Genomic DNA, 11,686 nt, shown 5'->3' on the forward strand with positions numbered 1-11,686 from the left:
TTTTCCATGTGACCCAAATAAATCTTTCTTCTCCAAATCCAGACAAAAATCATTAGATACTACTCAGCAATAAAAAGGAATGAACCACTGACACATACAGAACATGGATGAATCTCAAGGCATTGTGGTAGGTGAGAGAAGCCAGACAACAAAAGACCAAATTGTATATAATTCCATTGATATGAAATCCAAAAAAGGTGAAACTACAAGGAAAGAACGTATCAGCATTTGGCAGGGGTAGGAGATTGACTGCAAGGGGCGTGAGGCTCATTTTGGGGGATAAAAGAAATATTTTTAAATACAATAGTCAAAAGTAGTCAGATTATACACAGTCAAATTACCTATTTTAGGTGTACAAACTATACCTCAATAAAAATGGTATTGGTACGAAAAGTAAGATAATCTCAACAAATCTACATGATAAATAAGATGATATTCAGCTCAAATGTGCAAACTCAGTCCCAGGACTAGAAACACACCGCTGTCTGCACGAGCTGTGACAAAGCCACAGCAGAGTCCAGTCCTAACACTCTGCTGGTCCTCATAAGCTCTAAAGAGCTTCAGGCAGAAATACTACCCAAGAATTGCAGGGGGACCCATCTTCTGGAAACATGTCTCTTTGGGCAGTTTATGGGAGGTCAGAGATGTGAAATGTTTGCTTTGGGGGCGCAGATTTCAAACCCCCGTTGGACTTTTGTCCTAGGAAATGAGCACTTGGATTTTCATCATATTGTCCCCCAAATCGCCACGATCATCTAGAGTATGGCCCCCGATATCAGTGGGGATGAGGTTCCATGCAGAAGTTCTCCAGTTCCGGAGACGGAAAGGTACTGGGGCATTTCCTCAGGGTGTGGCCGGGAAGGCTGAGCCCTGGAAGTCCCCTAGGTCCATTGTTTTATTTGCAGCTCAGTCATAAGTCACCCAAGGGACTTTTTACAGTGCCGTGTAAATCACTCCACACAACTGTCATCTCTCCACCCGCAACCTCCCAAACAGAATTTGCAAGTGACATGTTGATTTTTGCCTTGAGTTCCATCGTTACCTTAGCTAGCTTTCAGAAGGAATGTCTGGCATGTCACCCGCTTTCAAGCTCACTTATGATAGAAACTGAAGCACTGGCTGTTAACATGCCAGCAATAGACAGGACTGTTGGACTCCATTCCCTGCCCTTAATCTCCCCCAGATAGTTCTAATTATGTCAGCATTTGCAGAAAAATTTTACATATAAAATGCAGCAATTGGAGGCGGGGCGGAAACCCAACTCCCCTTTGTTCTTAATTGATAAAGGAAAATGTCCATAAATGGAAATGGTTCAGCGTTTCCTGGATCGTCTGGGTAAATTCTCTAAGGTTGGCCGGACTCCAGAAAACAATGTTCTCTGAAGCAAGCACTCTGGCTGAAGGGGCAGGTTTCCATGTTATGCAGAAACCTATATAGTGTTCCCACGGCTACTTTTCAGGGGGCAGTAGAGGCCAGGCCAGAGCTCAATAATGACTTTCATTTTTTACTTTTTTTTTTTTTAATGTTTATTTTTTAGAGAGGGAGAGAGACCCCGAATGTGAGTGGAGGAGGGACAGAGAGAGGGAGACAGAGAATCTGAAGCAGGCTCCAGGCTCTGAGCTGTCAGCACAGAGCCCGAAGCGGGGCTCTGAACTCTCAGACTGCGAGATCATGACCTGAACCCAAGTCGGACATCTAACCAACTGAGCCACCCAAACACCCCTATGCCTTTTACTTTTTAAGGGGAGTTGATCCTTTTTCCTGTGGTTGACTGGTGGCACACATGGGCAGGCAATGTGGTGGGAAAGGAACAGCTACACACAAAGGATTTCACTGCGTCTTTTTTGGTGTAGTTATTACAAGTATTCAAATCCTACATTTGTTTACCAAAACGACAAGCAGGGAGGAGCAGAAAGAAGAGGGACACACGTGCAGAACCAGATGAGATAGACATGGAAGAAATAACGGGGTGAGAGATGCTGGGAACTTTAGCAGATTTAGGGGTTTGCCAGATGTTACGTTCTCTTGGACTGAAATGTGGTCACCCGCTCACCTGTGAAATGTCCACTCGTAGATTAAACACGCTGCCTGCAGTTCCTTGGCCACTTGAATACTTGATTTGTAGATATTCAGAGTTGATTGAGAGGTGAAGGAGCCCACACAGTGAACATTCTCCCCTGGATTGCACTGGTAGGGCTCAAGGGCTGCAGGCATGACAAGATAGGCTTGGAAGTAAGAGGTGGCCACCCTTAGATCCGAGATCCCCACCCATGCCTTCCCAAAGGAAGAAATGAGTCCAGGAAACAGTGTTTTTAAAGGTGCTTAATTTCAATCTAGAACTTTCCCACCTTTACTATAAAGTCTGAAAAACTCCATAGCATTGAGAATCTAATTCTGTCTTTAGACAGGAAACTTAGGACACATTTTAAACATCTAATCATTTTGCCAACCACGATACTGAATATTCTGCATGTGCCCAGCTCAGTGCCAGAAGTCTTGCAGGGACTTAAGAATTCATTCGTCACCACTGCCCTATGCAGCAGGTGCTATTATTATCCACATTTTGAGGGTACTCAGGCTCCCTCACAAATCCCTGCCAATGCCACTCTCCAGAGTAATTATTCAACTACAATGTAAAAACAAATTAAGCCTCTCACTGAATAAACACACACTCCCCCATAAAAAAAAAAAAAAGTTGAACCTTTAAATAAATTAAAACTCCTAGTCCTTATAACATCTACAGGACTCCTGCAGATCAGCAATAAAGGTTTGGCTACTAGGGGTGCATTTTCCTTTTCACATTACCTTTTGTAATTCGTCAGTGTACAATGACTTCAGATTCTTACGCAACTTCCTTTTACATCATCCAACCAGGTCTTGATGCTTTTCTCTTGGTCTGATACCTTAATCCAGGTATAAAAGCTCCTTTATTAAGTAACTTAGTAACTCCTTAGAATAGTTGGAAATTATTTTCAGCATAGTGTAAAGAGTCTGAGCAGTCTTAAAGGGTTCCAGAATTTAGTAGCTCTCTCCAGATTACACAGAAATCCCCAAACATTCCTGGGTGGGTCTTTTGCAGGAAGCCTGTGGATTGGATTAGACTTTGGTTACAAGGTGCAACTGTCAGACCATTGCAATTATGGAGACAGCTACCAATAATCACTGAAAAATCCAGAGACACTCCTCACTAGCCTAAAAATTTCCCACAGCCTCAATGTGTCTACTTAGATTAAGTAGGAGAATTAATGCACTGTTTCAGACAATTTATTTTTTTTTTTTAATTTTTTTTTCAACGTTTATTTATTTTTGGGACAGAGAGAGACAGAGCATGAACGGGGGAGGGGCAGAGAGAGAGGGAGACACAGAATGGAAACAGGCTCCAGGCTCTGAGCCATCAGCCCAGAGCCCGACGCGGGGCTTGAACCCACGGACTGCGAGATCGTGACCTGGCTGAAGTCAGACGCTTAACCGACTGCGCCACCCAGGCGCCCCTCAGACAATTTAAACCAAAATGACACATTTCCCTCCGTTATCTATCCATTTTAGGCAAATACATTGTAGATCTGAGTTATTCAGACAAGAGTTTCAATTTTCTGCTTTTTATCCTATGAATACACAGCAAAGCAATTGCTTTATTAAGGTTGCTAATGCCTTTGCTACTTTCTTATCTCAGAGTCCTCTGTTCACATAACCTTTGGAAGTAATTTAGAAAATCTCAGCCAAAGCAAGAATATGGCTACTTGGTTTGGCAGCAGAATTGTTTATGAAGAAACGAATACATTTTAGGGGCGCCTGGGTGGCGCAGTCGGTTAAGCGTCCGACTTCAGCCAGGTCACGATCTCGCGGTCCGTGGGTTCGAGCCCCGCGTCGGGCTCTGGGCTGATGGCTCAGAGCCTGGAGCCTGTTTCCGATTCTGTGTCTCCCTCTCTCTCTGCCCCTCCCCTGTTCATGCTCTGTCTCTCTCTGTCCCAAAAATAAATAAACGTTGAAAAAAAAATTAAAAAAAAAAAAAAAGAAACGAATACATTTTATGCGCCTTAGGTAAACATAACATGGATTATTACATCTATGCTAAAAATTCTACACACACGCACACACATGAATATATAGTACTTGAGCTCTAGGTAGAAAACTCTATGGAATAGAATTATTACTACATTGTCTACCGAAATTAATATAACACTTAACTTCACTGGAATTGAATCTTAATAATCTTTTGATATTTTAATTATTTAATAAAAAAATCTTTTGAGTAAAATTTTGGGGCTTTTATTTAGTCGGTTTGCGTTTTGGGTTTTAATCTTCAATACTTTCTAAGGAAAGGGCCACTCTAAATCTTCTGACCCTTCAGGGCCTGATTACAAAACCCATCTTGGCAGTAACTGTCTCAATGTTATCTGCACTCTAATCTTCCCTGTTGAAATTTGCTGAAGAATTCTTATTAACTTTATGCATTTATACTAATAAAAATTAACTTAATGAGCTTCCTTTCAGAATCTGATCTTGTCTGACCAGTCAACCATAATGCTGGTTTTCCCACTGGAACACAGAACCCAAAGAGTAATAACCTGTACCGTTTATAGTACCCTGCTGATTCCGATCAATGTCCCCTTACACAGACCTAGGCTGCACCTCATAGGAGCACCAGTGGATATTTTGAAAGTGGGCTGCTTCCAATGACACTAACTTAAATGTTTAGGAAAACGATCCAAAATATCCTCATATTTTCTTAACATATTATAGAATTATTCTCCGTGAAGTTAACCAACTCTCTTTTAAACAGCTGTATTTTCTAGAAATTTTTGATCTGCTATATAAAATTGACTTTATTTCATTAAAAGAACCTCTTCATTGTCCTCGGTTCTAATACTTTAGGCTTTGTTAGACAAAAGTATATTTCAACCATTCCCTGATCCCTTATGACTTTGTAAGCTTGATCTATAGGTCCGCTTCCCTTTTTAGCTGAAAGATCTATTTTTAGACTCATCTAGTATCCTGCCCTCGTGATGATTTTGGTGGCTCTCCTTAGAATGTCGCCAAGCGTTCCTGTGTGTGTGTTCAGAGAGACCAAGTTGTGACACTTCTTACGTTTGGAAACCCCGCAGCCTGCACACTGGTGGTGTAGAGTTTGGGTGGACGGCCCGGCCAGGGCACCTTGTGGGGTTATGCATCGCCCAGGACATCTAGTGGAGGAGGTGTGTGGGCTTCAGGGGGAGTAAAGCACTGACATCCACACATGCCTCTTTGGCCAAGCTGTGCACGCCAGCTTGTGTGCATCCGGAGGAAGGAAACCTTTCTCCTGCTTGGTCTACGGGGAGGGACTCCATCAGCAGGAAATGGGAAGCAAAGGATCAGTCTACATGAATTCTTGATTTTGTCCTTGATGTGAAGCTGGCAATTCAGATATCCTCATTTAGTTCTAATTTGGATTATTTTCCTTTAAATATAATAATGAACACCAGTTTTCACTGAAGTTCACATTTTACCTTTCCACTTATTCCAGGTCTTGTGAGCTTTTCCAGAAAGTTTCTTTTCTCTGCACTGATTCAGTGTGTAGCACCAACCTCAGCAAAATACCTTCTGGGAGATTAAACCATGTATTATGTCTTCTAGGCAATTTACAATCATTTTAGAAAACCTTGCTTACCACACCAATCTTTGGAGGATATTACTTCTAGCAGTTTCCTCCATCCCCCAAACAAGCTTCCTACGCATAACAAAATATTACCTCTGCTTCTAAGGTGACAGGAGTTTAAAATGTCTGGTGTGTAAGTTTTGTAACTTTCTTGAACATCCACACAAACTATTGATGTTTATTTATTTATTTATTTATTTTTTTGTGGAGAGGACACAAGTGATCAAGGGGCAGAGAGAGAATCCAATGAGGGGTATAGAGGGAGGGAGGGAAGGAGGGGGAGAGAGATGGAGAGTGAGAGAAGCAGGGTTCACCAGGGGCTCATGTTTTTGCCCAAAGTGGGGTTCATGCTCATCCGAAGTGGGGCTTATGCTCAGCCAATGTGGGATTTGAACTCACCGACTGTGAGATCATGACCTGAGCTGAAGTCAGATGCTTTGACAACTGAGCCACCCAGGTTCCCCTCTATCTTGTCTTTAAATTCATTTGTGCTCCCAAAGAGCCATCCTAGTGTCATCAGGTGTCCTTTTCCCAGAATCCATTATTCCTTGTCCAAAATAGGTTGCTTGCCCACCTTCATTAAAGATTCTTTGTTTTTTATGTTTACTTATTTTTTTTTTATTTTTTTTCAACGTTTATTTATTTTTGGGACAGAGAGAGACAGAGCATGAACGGGGGAGGGGCAGAGAGAGAGGGAGACACAGAATCGGAAACAGGCTCCAGGCTCTGAGCCATCAGCCCAGAGGCTGACGCGGGGCTTGAACTCACGGACCGCGAGATTGTGACCTGGCTGAAGTCGGACGCTTAACCGACTGCGCCACCCAGGTGCCCCTATGTTTACTTATTTTTGAGAGAGAGAGCGAAGGAGGGGTAGAGAGAGGAGGACAGAGAATCAGAAGCCGACTCTATGCTGATAGCAGAGAGCCCGATGCAGAGCTTGAACTCATGAACTGGGAGATCATGACCTGAGCTGAAGTCAGATGCTTAACCAACTGAGCCACCCAGGCGCCCCTAAAGATTCTATCAGCCTGACTGCCCGTCTGTACTTCTTAAGGCAGTGCTGCCCAGTGGAAATTTCTGCAGTGATGGAAACGTTCTGTTTTTGTGCTTCCTAGGGGGATAGCCACTAACCACATGTCTATTGAGCATTTGAAATGTTGTTTGTGCAAATGTGGAGCTTAAATTTTTTATTTAATTTTATTTAGATGTAAATAACCACATGTGGCTAGAGGCACTGGTCTAAGGCCTTCTCTGCCCCCCCTTTAAAAAAGACTTTTTAACGTTTATTTTTTGAGAACGAGAGCACACGCACAAGTGGGGTAGGGGCAGAGGGAGAAGGAGACACAGAATCCGAAACAGGCTCCAGGCTCTGAGCTGTCAGCACAGAACCCCATGTGGGGCTCAAACTCACAGACCGGGAGATCATGACCTGAGCCGAAGTTGTGGAGGCTTAACCGACTGAGCCACCCAGGCGCCCCTGCCCCTCCTTTTTCAATGAACATCTTACCAAGTACCTTCTTCACAGTGGTCACTTGTAACTAAGTGAGTAGATAAAATGACTTCTGATGGGAAAATTTTTTTTGAAAGTAAATAATAACTTATTACTTAACTATTAAAGTTTTAGCCAGCAGAAATTTTCTTCTGTGTTATCTAAAATTTTCTGACCCTGGAACACCTGAGTGGCTCAGTCGGTTGAGCGTCCGACTTAGGCTCAGGTCATGATCTCACAGTTTGTGGGTTTGAGCCCTGTGTCAGGCTCCGTGCTGACAGCTTGGGAGCCTGGAGGCTGCTTCAGATTCAGTGTCTCCCTCTGTCTGCCCCTCCGCTGTTTACACTCTGTCTCTCACATTGTCTCAAAAGTAAATAAATATTAAAAATTTTAAATTTTTCTGACCCTGCATTTCTATTGGCAAATATCATTTTTACATTAATAAATTCTTGTAAACCAGATGCCTGGAAATGGGATACAAGTTCCTTGCTCTGACTTTTAGTTTCACCTTGTTGTGCCTAAAATTTGGAAGTTTCACATTTTTTTTTTTCCATTTCCTCATTTATTGCAAAGTATTCACATTGCTTTATTTGAAGGGTATTTTATGAGAAGCAAAATACTTAGAATACATTTTTTCTGACATTTTACAAATACTAAATTGCTTTCCCAGAACACGCTTGAAAACTTAGGTGTTGTAATCACCTACAAATGGAATTTATCTTCAGAAACTGTCATCACAAGGCAGATTTTTATTTTATGATTTGATCTTTTTAAAGAAAATAATATGACATGAGAAAAGAGGAAAGAAGTGCTTGTAATCTGTCTTTTCAGTGACCCTAGGCTAAATTCTTAATATTAAAGTCTGACAGCTTTATTTCATTGAGATAATTTAAAAAAAAAATTTGTTAACGTTTAATTTTGAGACAGAGATACAGCACAAGTGGGGAGGGGCAGAGAGAGAGGGAGACACAGAATCCGAAGCAGGCTCCAGGCTCTGAGCTGTCAGCACAGAGCCTGATGCAGGGCTCAAACTCAGACAGTGAGATCATGACCTCACTGTCATGCTGCTGACTCATATGCTCGTGTCATGCTGCTAAAGTCAGATGCTCAACTGACTGAGCTACCCAGGTGCCCCTACTGAGATAATTTTTATAGAGAATCCTTTTTTCACAGTATTTTGTTGTGCTCATTCTTTTGCTTAGTTGTTCGATGCGTTTCTTGGAGCAGCTACTCTGAGCCAGACGTGATGGTGGGCACTTGATCAATCCTATAACTCCGCTCTACATAACCTATGGGAAAGGGTAAGACAGGTGCTACAGAAACTATTAAAGTTTCTGGGCACGAAGGGAACCAAAGGAGCAATATGATCATGAAGTACAGTTTCAAAGCCTTGTCCTGGTAGAACGAATTGCACTGGGAAAGAACAATGAACTAATCCCTTCACTCTGTAATGAATGGCTACTCAACTACTTATTAAGGCTATAAATCAGCTTAATGAATAACAAGAATTCATCAGTTCTGCCGTCTTGGTATTGCTGGGAATATTTAGGTTTGTCAGAGAATCTGTAGGCTAGTGACCCTCTCAACAATTCCCATCTTTCTCAGGATAAAAGTCAGCATTGTTGTGGGGCCCGTAAGGTCATACACGACACGCCCCACCCGTCTCTCTCATTCATTCTGCTCCAACCCCACTGGCCCTCTGCTGTTGCTCAAACAAGGAAGCGTGCTCTGCCTCAGAGCCCGTCCCACCTGAGGTTGAAAATGACCATGATCAGATACCATCACCCAACTCTGCCCAATCAGCATCGACTCCTTACTTTGCTCTCTGTGTTGTCTTACCACCTCCCATCAGACATACAAATTTGTTCTCTGTATTTCCCTCCAGAACATAAGCTCCAGGACAGTCGCAACTTTGTCATAAAAAGGCCTAAAATACTCACTGTCTGCCTCTTCACAAGCCTTCAGTAGCATCTTTTTTTAATGAATGAGTAATGCATGTTTAGTATTGATCTTTGCAAGACCGAATTGACTTGCCTTTCTATATCACAGCTTAAATATTAATATGATGAGGGACATTATCTAATCTAAATTACCCCTTAACAATATTAGGAAGATGACTAAGTTAATACTATACAGATTGGACCGGCTTGGAAGAAAAGCAATTCTAAAACTCAAGTTCCCTTATTTTATTAAAGTAATTGTGCAGGCCACCAAAGCTATAAATTCGTACAACTAAGACTAAAATGAATATAAAACAGTGGCCTATAAACTATAATAAGAATGGCATAAAGAACATTAAACTTCTAAATGAGATGCTTCTTCTAAAAAGTACTTTTTTTTTTTTTACATTTTACAAGTGGTTATTTGTTGTTTTTGATAAACTATTTTCATTAAGGCCTAAGGCCTTAGATCATTTTCATTATTCTACTCACCAATCTAGGTAATTAAAAAGAGCCATTTAATTTCCTATTTTTCGCATTTATTTTTAATGAGAGAAAGGAAATTTTACAGAAGCAGGTGTCAACTCTTGTTAGCATTTGCACCTTTGAAATTCATAAACTTGGGGCGCCTGGGTGGCGCAGTCGGTTAGGCGTCCGACTTCAGCCAGGTCACGATCTCGCGGTCCGGGAGTTCGAGCCCCGCGTCAGGCTCTGGGCTGATGGCTCGGAGCCTGGAGCCTGTTTCCGATTCTGTGTCTCCCTCTCTCTCTGCCCCTCCCCCGTTCATGCTCTGTCTCTCTCTGTCCCAAAAATAAATAAAAAACGTTGAAATTCATAAACTTATTTTAAAATGTTCCATCTGATAGGATGCATTTAGCTGCAAGTAATAGAAATCCCAACTCAAAGTGGCTTTGACAGTAAACAAATTTATAGGCTCACATAACTGAAAATCCAGAGGTTGGGTGGGTAATAGGGTTAAATTATCCTGTGGTCCAGTGATGCCATCAAGGATCCAAGTTCTGTCTTTCTCTTCCGTTATCCAGAGTCCACTTCATCTGAAGGTTGATTGCCCCCATAGTTGTAGACTGGTTGCTGGTAGCACTATTCCATACTTCTTTACTCATGTGGGAGGCTGGAGATCAAAACCCTCTCCCCCAGACTTTAGACAAAAATCTTTCCCTTTCCTGACTGGGCCAATTTAGGTCACATGCCTATCTCTCAGTAACTATCACCAGGAAAGGACTTTATGCAGATTGGTTTAAGCCTGGTTACCCTAATCACTGATGGGATGGATGGGATATCTATGATTGGCTTAGGCCCAAAGTCAGCAAACTATGGCTGTGGGCCAAATCCTACCCACCAGCTGTTTCTGGAAAGTTTCATCAGAACACAAACTCTTTCCCCACATTTTATGCATTGCTACCTGTATACCACAACAGCAGAGTTCAGTAGGTGCTAACATAGACCATAGGGTCTGTAAATGGTCAAATATGTACAGTCTGGTCTTTTACAGAAAGTTTGCCAACCCCTGGCTTGGGTCAACATGAACCCACTTTGGAGCTGACTCCAACCCCCTAAATCATGATGCTACAGGAGAGAAAGTCAGACTCAGTTGGACCAATATAAGTCCCTCACATGTCAACCTAAGTTGATTCCCCCCCACCCCTGCTTTCCTGAGCAGAGTTGAAAAAGAAATGAACACACCAGCTTCAGAACAAAAGCCTTAGTTTTGGAAGTTCACGAACTTACCCTCATTCTTTTCTTCCAGATTGATGGGTATCCGTTCCTTACATTGATGTGTGTTCCAACCTTGGTGGCATGTTTTGTTTTGTTTTTCTGAATTATCTGCAAGTTATTTGTTGGTTCTGTGAAACCAGACGACTCAGGCCCTCTGCCGAATCTCCAACCCAACAGCGGTGGTAACATGGAGTCCCCCAGAGTCCTGCTGCAGTCCTAGAAGAAATCTTCCTCAAACCAGGGCCCTGCTCTGCAATGCCTGGTCAGTCACAGGAAGAACCATTCCTAAGCATGCTCAAATCACGATTTTCCAGGTAAGCAATTTCCTGGCAAAACAACAATCTGAACTTTCTTACACACACACACACACACACACACACACACACACACACACAGTATATGTGTAACTTTTCTTGTTTATTTCTATTAGGATAGGAGCAACACATGTACTGTTTTTGTTTTTTTTTTATTAGAAAAAAGATAACCCAAGGGGAAAAAGAGAAGCCTTTTTGCCACCCCATGCCCCAGGGAGCTCATAAAATAAACGGCGTGCTCCACTGGAGCCGTCTCCCCTCCAAGTGATCTAAACCAGCTTTGACTTTTCTAGCAGGAAGTCGTGATGGAATATTTTACTTTTAGCCCCCTATATTTATGAAGTTACTGAATGGGTCTATTCTTTGACTAGACTTTTCAAGGGTCTTTATTAAGTTGTGAACTTTACGACCATTTAAGGAAATTTATGGAAAAGGGCAGAGTTTGAGGAGCTGCTGTTTCAAATTACTTTCTCAAAGTCTTATGTACATCTTTTGCAAACATGAAAGGGAATCTACTTCTCTTCATTTGGGCTGGCACATGCAATTTTATCTTATTTTGTAAATAAAAGGG

This window comes from Prionailurus viverrinus, chromosome F1 (genome assembly GCF_022837055.1).
Source record: "Prionailurus viverrinus isolate Anna chromosome F1, UM_Priviv_1.0, whole genome shotgun sequence".
Lineage (NCBI taxonomy): Eukaryota > Metazoa > Chordata > Mammalia > Carnivora > Felidae > Prionailurus > Prionailurus viverrinus.